This window comes from Herpailurus yagouaroundi, unplaced genomic scaffold (assembly GCF_014898765.1).
Source record: "Herpailurus yagouaroundi ecotype Mexico unplaced genomic scaffold, PumYag 100, whole genome shotgun sequence".
Taxonomy (NCBI): domain Eukaryota; kingdom Metazoa; phylum Chordata; class Mammalia; order Carnivora; family Felidae; genus Herpailurus; species Herpailurus yagouaroundi.
This window is the reverse complement of record NW_024412391.1, coordinates 53,046,874-53,062,221: the sequence shown is the minus strand read 5'-3', so window position 1 is coordinate 53,062,221 and position 15,348 is coordinate 53,046,874. Positions and strand designations below refer to the sequence as shown.

At 37.9% G+C, this 15,348-nt stretch overlaps 2 long non-coding RNA genes across 3 annotated transcripts in view; one reads left to right on the top strand and one right to left on the bottom strand.

Annotated features, from left to right (window-relative positions):
* Positions 1-6,957, bottom strand: part of LOC121028665 (uncharacterized) — a 15,749-nt gene extending 8,792 nt beyond the window's left edge. The window contains exons 1-2 of the long non-coding RNA XR_005789375.1: positions 6,686-6,957; positions 6,147-6,236 (exon numbers count right to left, since the gene is read on the bottom strand). This is a non-coding gene — a long non-coding RNA (uncharacterized LOC121028665). The remainder of the gene's footprint in view (positions 1-6,146; positions 6,237-6,685) is intronic.
* The window catches only part of LOC121028663 (uncharacterized), a 49,555-nt gene that overhangs the window by 11,427 nt on the left and 22,780 nt on the right, over positions 1-15,348 (top strand). The window contains exon 4 of one of the 2 annotated variants that reach the window (XR_005789374.1): positions 10,234-10,373. The exons of the other annotated variant lie outside the window; for it this stretch is intronic. This is a non-coding gene — a long non-coding RNA (uncharacterized LOC121028663). Of the gene's footprint in view, positions 1-10,233; positions 10,374-15,348 lie in introns of those variants that run through there. 2 annotated transcript variants of the gene reach the window in all.

Here is a 15,348-nt window from a genome sequence, read left to right as displayed (position 1 = left end):
ATATAAAAACAATATTTTGGATGTGATGTAAAATATAATAATATAAGGGGAGGTATCTAGAAAAAAATGAGATTGATTTTTTTTCTTTGTGCCTTACTTACTGGAATTATTGAGGAATAAATAGTTCTTTTGAACTAGCAAGACAAACAAGATCCCCCTCACTGCCAAATCATTGAGCTTCTTAAGTTCAAAAGCACTTTCAGCTATTGCCTAGAGCCATTTCCTCATTGTTGATGACAGCAGAAGAGTGGTTCATTTTCTCTTTTACAGTGTTATGCCCTTTAGCTAATTCTGATTAAAACTGCTACACTTGTTTGGTGAGAATTTTTTCAACATTCCGTGCTGAACATATCCACTGTTCACACCCAGACCACATAAGTTCAGAGCCTAGAGACAGCTTCCAAAACACAAATGCAAAAGAAAAAGAAAACACGATGATGTGAGACCTTAACATTAATTTGCCAATCTGTCTTGAGTTGTTTATAAACCTGACTTTAACTTTCAAGTGCCAGCTCAGGCTTTGTAATGAGACATTTAGGGTGACGACTCTGAACAGTTCACTTGTTTCACAGGCCAAAGGTCAACTCATAGTTGAAAACTTTTACCTGAGACCTCAGAGAATTAAGTAATGCTTTTCACAGGTCAAAACATCTACTGGCTGTGCTGTTCACTTTCTGGTAAACATTGGCCTAATGTGTGAAGAAAAAGGTATATAACACAAGAGTCAGGACATAACGTTCAGCACTGTGAGCATGAATAGTCAACAGTCACCGTTTTGCCTCATTGTACTTGGTGCTGTTTCTGTTAAACAAAATACTTTCCAGACATAAAGCCCTGCTACTTAAAATTCAGGCATAAAAACATTTTCCTGAGACTGGTTTATATCTAAACTTTCTACAAATGCCCATGTGTCAGTGCCCAACCATGACTTCAATTTAATGTCAACACACAGATAGGAAAACTCATGCATAGACCATATTTATTGAATTATTTCCTATCATAGCCTCATTGAAATGCAAAATGCTTACTGCTTAGAAAAACATATAAATCAATTACCCTAATCTGGAACTTGCAGGCAGGATATCAAATGAAATTTTAGGGCCTTATTTCATCTGTATATGAAATTGATAGCTGAGAAATACGAGTTTATCAAGGACATTTTTAGCTTGTTATAGAAACCATTGCACGCTCATGTCAAAAAATTTCATATTTTTTTAGGGATAAGTAACTTCTGTTGGCTTTCTCCTTTTAGCTCATTTACAGTGACTCTTAATTCCTGACTCAGAGCATAAAGTAGGAAAGAAGGTGTGGGAAAAGAGTAGAACATTTCAGGTTTGAAGAGTCTCAGTGTGAGATGCTGTAGGGACTTTAATCAGAAGGACTTGAGCCTGTGGATATGGCAGTATTGCAGAGAAACCTGAGCTAAAAATGCAGATTTGTGTCAAAGCATATTGGTGCTACAAGAAGCTACATAAATGAGGAGACAAAACCCACTAAGTTTGAGTTGTGAGGAAGGCCACCTTGGGTACAGCAACATTTATGGGATGGGTAGAAGAAAACTCCATGAATAGAAGGGAAAGTAGAGGGCAAAAATAAGATATGGTGCAAATAAAAGCCAAAGGAGGAGAGAGCTCAAGGAGGAATGAATTGCCCATAGTATCATCAGACGATGCTGAGACATCAGGTAAGATAAGCATCCCAAAGTCATCTGTTTTAGAAATTAAGAGATCATGTGTGCAGTAGACTGGTAGATTTCAGCAGCATGGTGTGACTGGGCCATGAGCAATAAGAGGCAGTTTTTCAGTTAGCCTGACGGTGTAGAGAAAGTAATGCCATAATCACAAGGAATAAAATGCAGGGTGGAGGATTTTTTTTTTTCTTTTTAAGAACAGAGAACCCTAAGCTTATTCCCTTAGCGAGAGTCAAAGGTAAGGGAACAGTGATATCCCAGGCTCTTACCTTGTGATCAAAGAGTAACATCTTTTGTCCAGGAAAACAACTCAAGCCCCCCTTAAGAAAGCTTCTATAGATAATACAGGAGGAATCAAACTAAAGGAAGACATAAAAAAGCAACCTATATTCTCTCCCTAAGAAAGTGGTGTGACCTTACTGGAAAGGGGGAAATTCTGTCAGAGGCCTAATTTGGAAAGGCAAAATGGTGAGAAGGGCCAGCTTGGAAATATTCCACGCAGATCTTCGCTGTCAGTGTTGAGTAACATCTAAATGTGGTGGCCACGAGAAGCCCAAGAATAGGCAAAAACTCCACAAAGTAAAGTAAATAAACCTGACATAAGTCAATATTTCTTCCCTAATTTTTACCACTGTCTCCACTAACAAAAAATATTTTCATCTATTCTTATATTTTTATTTGAGATAGTTTTCAACTGGACTTATACTCAACATACCATATTTCCCAAAAGTTTTTAAAAAATATTTAAAGTTAATCTAAAGTAGATACCCATCAAAAAAAAATACTCCTGACTCAGGTAATTTAGGTCCCTGTGATATGGCACAGTATTTGATAATATTCATGTTGTAAAAACAGATCATTGACAAAAATAATTTTTCCTTTGAGCAGTTGCAGTATAAACATAATGTTTAAAAGGCTATAATTTTATATTATTTTATCTTATCGTATGTTCAGTTGCTTGAATTACTGATAGATATCTTCTAAATTAGTTGTTGCTCCAAATGCTCAGCTACAGTTTTAAATGCCCAAATTTATGATATGCTTGTTTAGAATATATGTATATCAATAACTATAATCCAACAGAAATCGAAGTCATCACAATAAAATATATAGTGAGTCTTTGTTATTTGTTGTGCCTTTTGTTTTTAAAAGCCTTTTGTATTTGTTATGCCTTTTGTTTTTAAAAGCAGAAAGAGTTGAGTTTTCTTTGTCAGGAGTGGTGTACATTCGGAATAATTTTCAGTAGTTAGAAGGTGCTACAAGATATGTTCTTTCTTAACAGACAGCCATTTAGATGTTTTCATAATGGCAAAGAAAGAGAAGGTTAGGATGTGCCCATCTCTTGCTCAAGAGGACAGTTTTCAAACAGGAGTCCCCATTAAGCAGAAGACTTAAACCTTGTAAGGGAAGCTGGTTTTCCCCAGGTGAGCTGACCCTTATCAGTAAACGTAGGGTGTTCCTGATGGCGAGATTGATTTATTGGATTTTTCTGTGCTTCTGACTTGAAACTGTAAATATAACCATGAACATGACAGGTCTATAGCACAATAAGGACATTTACCCTAGTGTTTTCTCATGGCAGTAGGAAAGTTTGTTTATTCATTGCCTCTTAGTGGGGTAATGTATCTCTGATCAACTAGAAAAGATTTTTTTTTAATTTTTATTTTTTAAATTGTGGTGAAATACAGGGGTGCCTGGGTGGCTCAGTCAGTTAAGCGGCCAACTTCGGCTCAGGTCATGATCTCGCAGTCCATGAGTTCGAGCCTCGTGTCGGGCTCTGTGCTGACAGCTCAGAGCCTGGAGCCTGTTTCAGATTCTGTGTCTCCCTCTCCCTGACCCTCCCCCGTTCATGCTCTATCTCTCTCTGTCTCAAAAATAAATAAACATTAAAAAAATAAATAAATAAATTGTGGTAAGATACACATAACATAAAATTTGCCATTTCAACTATTTTAAAGTGTACAATTCATTGGCATTAAGTATGTTCATATTGTGCAGCTAGCATCATCATTTATCTCTAGAACTTTTTTATCTTCCCAAACTGAAACTCTGTACGTATTAAATAAAAATTCCCCTCCCCACCTTCTCCCAGACCCAGGCAGTCACCCTTCTATTTCTTGTCTCTATGAATTTGACTACTCTAAGTACCTCACGGAAGTGAAATCAGACAATATTTGTCCTTTTGTGAGCGGCTTATTTCTCTTAGCCTAATATCCTCAAGATTCATCCATGTTGTAGCATTTGTCAGGATATCTTTCCCTTTAAAGGCTGAATGATATTCCATATACATATATGCCATGAATAAAAATGTTCATGTGCACCTTATAACCTAAGCTATATGGACATAATGTCTAAAAAATTATTAAAAATGGAAAATTGAATTGATGAATTGTGTGAAACAATCTGAAGGTATGGAGTCCCAAAAATACAGATTTAATTTAAATAAGGCAAATTGAATTTCTAACAAATAAAATTAGACATTTCTTTAGCATGGACCAATTAATAGGAGAGACAGATGATAATGACTTTAAACTTTATATGATCACTCAGGTAATTTTAATCTTTCCTACAATGGCTTTGAAATGAGAAAGATAGCTGATGGTTGCACAGCATTGTGAATGCACTGTGTGCAGCTAAATAGTACATTTTATTTATTTATTTATTTATTTTAATCTTATATATTTTGAGAGAGAGCAAATGAGCAGGGGAGGGGCAGAGAGAGAGGGAGAGAGAGAATCCCAAGCAGACTCCGCAATGTTACCACAGAGCTCTATGTTGAGCTCCATCCCACAAACCGAACCTTAAGATCATGATATGAGCCGAAAGCAAGAGTCAGATGCTTAACCAATGGAGCCACCCAGGCACCTCTAAATGGTATAATTTAAAATGGTCAATTATATGTTAAATTTACCTCAGTAAAGAAAAATGCTATAATGATGGAAATTTCCTTTAACTCTATACTGTGATTGCATTTTTAATATATTTTTTTTTGTTTTATTTTTAAAATTTTTTTTTTCAACGTTTATTTATTTTTGGGACAGAGAGAGACAGAGCATGAACGGGGGAGGGGCAGAGAGAGAGGGAGACACAGAATCGGAAACAGGCTCCAGGCTCTGAGCCATCAGCCCAGAGCCCGACGCGGGGCTCGAACTCACGGACCGCGAGATCGTGACCTGGCTGAAGTCGGACGCTTAACCGACTGCGCCACCCAGGCGCCCCTGCATTTTTAATATAAATACACATGTTGGTAGACAGTGTTGATACACATTTGTATTACAATTTAGAGGATTAACTTAATATTAAAAAGCAAAGAGGCAGGAAAAAGCTCTATGGAAATGCCTTTGTACATATGATTCTCTCTGCTCAGAATATTTCTCAAGGTCTGCCCATCTGCAGAGTCCAACTCATTGGCCATTTCCTCAGAGAAACTTTCCCCATTTCCTAAAAATAAAAGTTTCCCCCTTTTTGTACTTCTTTATAGCCTTAGGTTCTGCCTAATTCCCCCTGCTAAACTTAAAGTTCTTTGAGGCCAGAATCATGCTTTCTTCTTCTTCGTATTTACCAATCATACAGTACATGCCCAGTCAATGCTGGTTATGTGGAAACTCTTTGAGTTGAATTAATTAAAATTGATTTTCTAGCTCACTGGGTTTTACAAGCCATTGTTTTACTGTAATTGTTTTCTCAACTGCTCTATCCATTTGAAAGAAAGAACATAAACAAAGAAACTTACAATTAGACCTGACTACTTCATGAGGTCATATGCAACTTAAGTGGTTAAACAGGTATTTGCCCATTCTCTTTAAGAAGCATGCATTTCTTATTGCTTTACTTTTCAATTAGTTGCTATCCATGTGTTTTGTTTCTATTTTAAAACAAAATGTTTCTTGACTTCTCTTATATGTCTCCTTGGTCTACTCATCATAACCAAAGCAGTTCAGTTTTCTAATAAATACCTATGCTATGTAAAGCACTGCACAATATCCTGTTGATGACAGTCACTGTTCTTGAAAGACTGAAATAGCGTCAGTATAGATAAGCCATATACACATGAACTCATTTAAAGATGAGGGTGAAACAATTATCCAATACAAAATTATAGACGATAGAACAAATTGATCATAACACAATTATTTATAAAATACTTTCCTCCATGCTGGATATGAAACTATTTCCCATGAAACAAAAGATCAAACAGAATGAATCAGTATGTGATACTGAAACATGAGCCTTGAGAAGTGGCTAAGTTTTAAAGATCTGCAGATAAAGACATACAAAACAAGGCATCCTAGATAGACAGGAAAAGACAAAGAAGGTCAATGTCATGATAGCCAAGGAAAGAGATTCTTGTTTGGAAAATGGGCAGTGATAATCTAGGTCTCCAGGAAAAGATTAGAAAGCTCTGAAGGAGTAAATAATAATAAGATGGTTGTAATGGAGTTGCAAATTTACTCACATCCTCAGATTTGAAAAGAAACCATGGCCTGTTTATTTCCTGGTGACACCTGGATTGTTTTCATCATATGCACCTACAAGGTAGGAAGAACTAAAAGAAAAAGTAACAATTTAGTCTCATCCCCAAACTAAATCCTCTATAATAATAATCTATGGTAAGATGAACAGTATCTTAGATAAGGCTTTCTCCTGAGCCCTTTTCTAACAAGGCTTCTACAGTTTGGAAGTGTGTGGTTTAGTTGATCATTGTAGAAGCTGTGGGAAGGGGTCACCTCTGGTGTGAAGTATCTGGTTTAGTTTGCTGCCTCAGCCCAGTGGCAATGGAAGGTCTTCCAGAGCATCTGAGCAGTGTTCAGGCATCTGCTATGGAAACGTGAGCTAATGAAACTCACATCTGGACACCCTGGATTTGCTCGGGGCACAGTCCACTTCCTGCTGACTCAGCCCCTCTGTAACCTTCACAGGCACTTGATTACTCATCCACTGAGCCTTGACTTCTGAGCTTCCCTGGGGCAGCCCCCAACCTGACTCTCAACTTACTTGTGCATGTCCTCGTCAGGGAACACAGGCACTGTAGATCCTATCTGTGACACAGAAGAAGCAGGTGAAAGAGGAAGCCAGACTCAGGTTGTCTCTCCAACACCAAGTTCACCTGATCCATCTGGCCCGGATTAATGAGAGACTTTGGGGCATCTTGTTTTATTTCACACACTTTCCCCATTAGGACTTCAGCCTGGAAAAGAGATATCTAGCCATGTGTGTCTCTGCCTTCTACCTGCCCCTCCTTTTCTCTTCCCATCAACCCTTGGCACCACAGGGTAAGATTTTCTTTCTTCTTCTTTCTTTATGGCTAAAACCTTTTTTTTTCCCCAAAACTCTATGATCAATCTTGCTAAGCCAGTTTCTAGAAATTTTAAAGGGAGATACGAGGGATTTTAGGAAATCCTCTCAAAGTCTGGCTGTCAAGACTACTGTCTGCATACTGCCTTTGGGAAGTTCTCACTCTTTCTTGACTTCTCTGCTGTGGCTCTCATAATCACCCCCAAGATCCCAAGTCTGCCTAAGGAAACAACTATTCACAAGGAAATGCGAAGACATAAGCATATTACATTTCTCAAAATAGTATATTTGTTTACTTTCTTATAATGCTATTCTTTCTCTAACAGGAAAATACTTAAATGATACTTCTGTGCTCTTTGAAATTTTCCTGAAGAGAAAACTGAAGCTTGTTTCATTTCTGAACTTCTAGTGCCCCCCCTTTTTAAAAGACTTTGTATTTTTAGAGCAGTTTTAGCTTTACACAAATAATGAAAGGGAGGTAATCACATTTTCCAAATACTCCCGGCTCCCACACATGCAGAGCTTCCCCCATTATCAATGTCACTCACCACAATGGTGCATTTTCTACCAGGATGAACCTTTACTGACACAGTTACCCAAATTCCACAGTTTACCTTCGGATTCACACTTGGTGTTGGACATTCTAAGGGTTTGATAAATGTACAATGACCCGTATGATCACAATCACCTCACAGAGTATTTTCACTGCCCTAAAATGCCCTTTTTAAAAAACATGTTTTCCATGTTTACATATATATTTTTTCTTGGTAACTGTTGTTACATTCCCTAGCTTTCTAATGTTCTAAAAACATAATGTTTACATTTACTTATTAATTTGTTCAGATTAATTTCTGCATCTTAAAGATAAAACCTAATTCAGTTTGTGTAAATTTTGAACCAAATGCATTAGCACCACTGTGTACCATACCTCTTCAGAGAACAGTGCTTGCTGTTCTCTGCAAACTTCAAAAGGATTCCTTATATTTTCCTACTGTTTGATTATACTTGCCTGTTACCTTTTGAGTGTGAGACAAATTCCATGAATGTAGATAGTAATGTGTGTTTCATTTTTCTGAACTTTTAGTAGAGTTGGTAGTTCTTTTCTAGCTGTTTTTAAACATCTCAATTGTAGATGCATTTTGACAGAAAAATTAAATCTGAGGATATATATATTTGCAAGCTTCAGAGTAAGTGAAATTCAGAGGTGTGATTTAATCAGCGAAAAAGTGGTAGACACTATTTTGACCACAAGTACCAATCATATCAGTGGGAAAGGATGTTTGGACTAGAAGGGTAGAGACATAAACTCATTTTAATTTCTCTCCATCTTCCTTGAGTATTTTATCAGATTACCATGCATAGAAACTTGCTATTCTGTGGTTACTCACTTCTAACATTGTAAATGTCGAGAAATGCCAGACTATCACCGTGGACTAAAGTGTGATTGTTTGGTGTGCATGTGGTTTCATACCCAAGTGAGTCATTCTGCCAAGAACCTTGAGAATATCAGTCCAGTCTAGACATTTCAATCTTAATGATTGACACACCAGCACTGGCATAAGATCATGTATCATCAGAAGGAGGATGTAGGTGTAAAACAATTCTGTGCAAATACAAACATCATATATTTAAACCCATAAAATCTTGACTAGTCATTTCCTCTACTAAACCTTTCCATTCCCGCCACTTCCATTTATTATCACTTGTATCAACAACTGTTCATCAGGAAACCTCATATCTGTAGAATAATCTCTTCCTGTCCTACTTGTATTTCCAGCCTGCCTTAGTAGCTTCAGTAAAATTCTGTTGAATGAATCCTGACTTCAAGGGACTTACAGGAAAGTCACTGCAAAATATGCACCTCTGATGCTCGTATCCAACTGTTTGTCTCCTCAGTTTCTTCCCTAAGTATTTCTTAATGGCTTGCAGAAATTCTTCACTGATTTTCATAGTGTTCTCTTATTTTTACCAACTAGCAGATATGACTATACCTATGAATGATCATATAAATGTGACTGTTACCAGATATTGTTTTATAGAAGAATCTAATTTAATTGCAAGATATTATTTAAGTTGAAAGAGTATCTATGGGAACATCAGTCACTTTAGCATGAATAAATATGCTAGTGATAGTCATAGCAATTAAAGTGGAAGTTTGGAAAACTGGATCTTAATTTCATCCCACACTATTCCTTTGGGCCTCAATCTTTAAAAGGTTTTAAGATGTTGGAATCAACTGGTAAATATATTATGAATCCTATAAATCTCTTATGAAATATTTTGATAAGCATGATATAAAAGGATATATACTGAAGACATAGTCTACCAAATATTATCAGTATGTATTGTTTTCTTTATTGAGAAAAGGCATAATTCTTCATGGTATAAAAACAGAATATTCTTTTAGAATTACCAAGGATAGCATGCTTTATAAGGATAGACATGATGAGAAGTTCGCATTTGTCTAGGGAGGGTACCCTTTAGGTTTTAAAAATTGAAGAGAAAACTACCCAGTGTTTTGGCTGAATCCAGATCAGGGATGCTGTTCAGATGATATGCCCATATCAGTTGCTAAATTATAAATATTTCTGTACTAGTTGGTATACAGCTTCCTCCCTGATTTATTTGCCCTATTCCTTTCCAGAAACAGTGGACCTCCTTACAAACAAGCCACTGCCTGATGAATGATCTCCAGGATCCTTCTTGGGTTCTAGGGCCAGCTTCAGTCATAATTCCCCTGATTTCATACAACATCACCTGCTGGGTCATTGTGAGTTTAGGCCCACCATACATGATGAATTGGAATCTCCATAGCAAACCTGAATGAATGTTCAGGCAGCACTGAAGATAACAGGCAGAGCAGAGGACATACTACAAGCCACTCTGCCAAAGGCCATGCCTGAGGTACAGCTACACCTCTCACAACTCGAATGCTCCACTAGAGAGGTTCCACTGCTACCCAGCTATTCAGACCTAACTGCCATCATGCTGTAAAGCTGACTGCCCCCAGAAAGGAGCACCTTGCCCATGGTATTCGCCTACCACATACAAATCCAATAGATTATGTTCTATTTTTCTCATCCATGAGCAACAGGAAGTAGCAAAATCTTCAACCTGAATAGTTGTGGTAATGTTGGGGAATGTTCCAGCATGCATAATGCTAGGGAGATATCTGCCCCAACCAAGAGTAAGTAGTGCTGATAACTTGGCCCACAATTTGCTAAGGCCAATATTTTTTCTCCCACCAGAGCATCTCTTTAGCAGACAGGCTACTGACGCAGGAACAAGCTAATCTGGATTGCCCAGTGAAATATACAAAAGCAGCAGATACTGTGGACAATAAAGGCAAATTCTTTTTTCCTGAACTGAACTTAAATAAAATACTGAAAAATAAACATGCTCTCATTTGGGAGAAATGTTTTTACACTCTACTCTAACATTGTACCAACTTTCCTTTTGATTAATGGTATCAAGAACCTGTTGCCTTTTTTGGGCAGGGATGGGGCGCTTTTTTGGTCCAGTTTTCACTATAATGCCTATGTCTTCCTGATTTTAGCTCCTTGTCTTTAACCAACCATAGTAGACACAACAATGACTCCCAAAGATGTCCTAGTCCTAATTCCTGGAAGCTATGAATATATTATGTTACAAGGTAGAAGGGAATTATGGTTACAGATGGAATTAAGGTCACTTCTCAGCTGATTTTAAAATAGGGAGATTATTTTGGATTGTTTGGGTAGACCCAGTCTAATTATAGTCCTTAGCAGAGAACCTTTCCTGGCTTTAAATCACAAAGAGAGAAATGATGATGAAAGAAGTGCTAGAAAGATTCTACTTCAAAAGGGGTTGACCTGCCATTGCTGGCTTTAGTGATGGAGACGGGGCCATGAACTAAAGAACGTGAACAGCCTCCAGAAGTTCCAGAAATGAATATGGCCCTGCTGATGCCTTCATTTTTAGCCCCGTGAAACCCAAGGTGCACTTCTAACCTATACAACTATACGTTATTATGTTTGTATTTTTTAAGCTATTGGAAGTGGTAATTTGATACAGCAGCAGTAGAAAACTAGTACACCAACCTTCCCCACACCCCACATTAAAAAAAGAGAAAATAAAACTAAATAAGAGAAGTTTACGATAATGACACAACTCTCTTGGGCCACATGCTCTTGGAGCCAAGAAAGGAGAAAACTCCTCCTCAATTTCCTTTCATTTTGACAGACTTTTTCTCAGTTACTGGCATCTGTCTGGGCTTTCATGTACACTTTTCTGAAGTTACTGAGAAAACTGTCAGGGTGAGGCATGCTTTGGCACACAGCAGAAAAATAGGAGACCTTTTGATGTTTTACAAGTCATAGGGTGAAAGCCAAACTTCTTAAAAGATAAATTCACACTCTTTATCTCCCTGTTCCTGTTCTAAACATCTGTCAGCTTGAATTTGTCCCATCATTAGTGAAACTCATCTGGGGCCTTCCTAGAAGTGGGGTGAACTGTGTTTGTAATGGAGTCTGGACCTGATGGGTACCTGAGCAAGGCTATGTATGGAAGCAATAGTTATAAAGTATACATTTTTCTCTCCCATCATCTCTGATCCTTTTTGCTCAGCATCTCAGTCTTGTGTCAGATGTCAGAAGAGGGCCAGTCTGGCCGTCTTCACAGAAAGCCAAAAGGAGAGTATCAGCCAAGACTAGAGTGATGGTAGCTGCAACCAGTGAAGGACATTTTCACTAGGAGAAAGTTCAGGGAGAAGATGAAGGATAATTTTTAGTACATATAAATGTATCCTGGGGATTTGGGGGAATACTTGGGAATGGGGTGTCAGGGTTGGGGCTGCTAACTTCCTACATTCAACCAACGGACATTTATTTAAGCAACTCTTGTCCAGATGTTTAAGGAAAATCTAAATTTATTTTGTGGTCCACAATGTAGGAAAGTGTAGATATTGGTTATAGTGTCTGAGACACAGGAGGGTTACTTTGCCTGGTAAAATGTGCATCCTTATTACAAACTCTGGAATGGAATATTTGGAATGTTGTACTGATATGGATAGAGGACATCATATGGATAATGGATTCTCAAATACCACTTCTGCTTTCAAGGAACCAGAAAACTGTGATGAGACTGCAATTATAGAAATCCAAAGCGTTTGATTCACCATGGCTGGCTTTAATGATGGAGGAAGGGGGCCATGAACTGCAGAATGTGGACAGCCTCCAGAAGTTCCAGAAATGAGTGCAGCCCTGCTGATGTCTTGATTTTTAGTTTAGTGAAACCCACGGTGCACCAGCCAAAACGCTGGTTTCATACCCTGACTTGGTATAGAGAGAGCTTAGGAAGATTGTCAGAGGAAGAAAATTAAGACTGCAGTCATACTAAAGCTTGCTGAACAAATTGATTACTTGAAATCATTAGGAAGATGCTAACAACAGTGATCTGTAAGTGCCCTACCATATACATTAATATTTTGAAGGACTAAATATTTTTTTAGAGACTGGAAAGTGGGTACTATGATGTGTGACATGAATCTAGACCTAATAGTATCCCTGTAAATCCAAAGTTGAGCATGCCTTCTATTACAGAAACCATGTCTAAAATCATTAACCTCCTTTTCATTCCCGCTGCCTCTGCACTGGTCACAGACCTCCTAGGCCCCCTCCTGGATCAAGTGGTGAGAGCTGCCGCCTGGTTTCAATGCTTTCATACCTCTCAGTAGCCTACCTGTGGCCATCAAGCTGTTTTCCTAAACAGAGATCTGACCTTGTCTTTCCCCTGCTCAAAATCCTTCAGTTAGCTCCCAATACATAAATAACAACACTTAACATCTTAGGATTGAGATGTAAAGTCCTCTAATAAGTGGTTCCTGCCTAGCTTTCTGGCATTATATCCTTCAGTAATGCCCCCTGCTGTTTCACCCCCATAAATCTAGTCCAAACATTTTTTGTATCCAACTGCTTTCATATACAGGAGAAAGAGCTTGATATTTTGAAAGGGAAGATGTAGGTTTCAATCTGTCAGTCACTAATGTCATTGACTTGGGGCAAGTTCCTTTCACTATCTTTTCCTTGATGCATCAACTGTAAGATAGGAAACTAAGATGGATGCTTACCTTACAGAGTGGTCAGGGTAATAACAAGAATAACGGTGAAAGCACATTTTAATCTGTAAAATGGCATCTGGATGTAAGTAATAAAGATGGCCATTCTTTCCTGTTAGATACTTAACTCCTGTACCTAACTACCCCAACTTCATTTTGATATCTCCAAAATCTCACGGCAATAGGCCCTTAACAAGTGTGCCATGAATTGAAACATGGCATATTTTAGGCTCCAACATTTATAATATGCATCCTTAGAAGTTTGCACAGTACAGGAATGCCCTGGGGTGGAGGGGGGAAGTAGAATTCTCCTTGAGTAAGTTAGAAGCCTACAGATGAGAAAATCTATTTTAATAATACACATTCTGTTTTCAGAATTTAATTAGGACAAAGAAATTAACATCACAAGGGCAAGTTTTATTACTACAACTTTTCTGACATATGGCTGATAGTAATACTATTTACAAGAATTCTAGGAGCCACATGATAGGTAAAATGTATAAAGTCAATGATGGCTTTGTAGACATTTTCATACCTTTTAATATTTATAAGATCCATAATGCATGACGTTTTCAGGCTGCACTTTTTTAAGTGGAAGGGGGCAAAATGAAAGGGAAGTGGAGATAAGAGAAAAAGAAGAGAGAAGCTTCCTGTGTTCTTTCTTAATTATGGCATTTTGCATTATGGATACCCTTTCTTTCCTTATAGGTAATGGTGTCTGAGGAGGAAATGAATTAAAGAACATAGAATTTGAAAGCCAGAAGTTTGTTGTTGTTTTTTTAAGTAGATTATCAACTCCAAATTCCTTGTTTTATAGGTGAAGAAACTGGGCATGACGATGACACAGGAGTAGTCTAGTGTTTTAAAACCTGATAGTGGTAGACTAATTTTTTGCTAAAGGATTTGACAGTTATCTTTAAATTTATCTTCCTTCTAGAAAAGCAGACACTGCTGCTTCTGTTTCTTATAATGGTATCTTTATTTCCTAGGGAGTCTCTCCAGTGTGACAGGAAGTGCTTGTCCTAAAGCTATGAATAATAACCTCTCTGCTTTGTCAGGCACTGCAATACAATGCAGGGAACAATACCCTAGTGCCCTCACAGAGTTAATGAGCCTCTCAAGGCTACTAATTTACTTTGAGGGAGTAGCTTAGAATTCAGGAAGATTAGATTTGTCTTTATTATATCAGTGCCCTTTTATTTTGTTAACCCAATGCCCTTAACATTTCCCACCATTATACTTCTTTCCTTCCTTTTATACCCAAAGCCCTTACATGAGTAGTGTGTGCGGACCGTCTCCCTTTACCTCTCACCCCTTAATTTGCTTTTTGGCAGCTTTCCATAAACCAATACACATTCGGTGTTTCAGGGACTTTGCTTCTTGACAAATTGAAATGTCTTTTCTTAATCTTCTCCTTCTTGATTCCTTTGTCATATTAAACAAGTTTGACTATTGCCCTTCTTAAAACTCTTTCATCACTCGAATCCATAATCCTAAAACAACAAACTTCCTGACCACCCCTGACCACCCCTCTAATTACACTTCATCCTTTGGTCCATTTTCAGTGGGTATTCCTAAGGCTAACTGGTTTTCTTGCTCTCCTCCTGAGACCAATTTACCTAAGTGGATGGCCTCATGGTCACATCCACGTGATAACCCCACATCTTGGTCTCTAATGAGCATTCTAATCTTGTGATTCCAGCCGTTCTTCTCTGAGATTTTTGTCACATCCTAATTTATTATATCTAAAACCAAACTCATCATCCCCCTAACTAAATTGCAGCCCTTTCCAACACACCATTCAAAAGAAATAAAACTAAAATTGTCTAAGCTTTTGCACTTCAAACATAGTTATTTTTGTTCCTCCATTAAAAACATATTTGCAGAATTATGGAATTGCTTTGATTATTGTGTTTCTTTTTTAAAAACTACTTTTTTTGAAAAATATTTATTTTGAGAGACAGAGAGAGTGAGCAGGGGAAGGGCAGAGAGAGAGAGGGAATCAGGAGCAGTGCAGAGCCTGATGTGGGGCTCCAACCCAGAACCCTGAGATCATGACCTGAGTCGAAACCGCAAGTGGATCACTTAACAGACTGAGCCACCCAGGCGACTCTTTTGTGTTTTCTTAGTGAATGCTTTCATTTCTCTACCTGCTGTCATCACCTGAATCCATCCATCCACCTACCCACCATCACATCTCGGTTAACCTTGTTTGTGACAAACCTAATTTTAAATGGTCTGTACAAAGAAACCTCAGTGCCACTTTTCG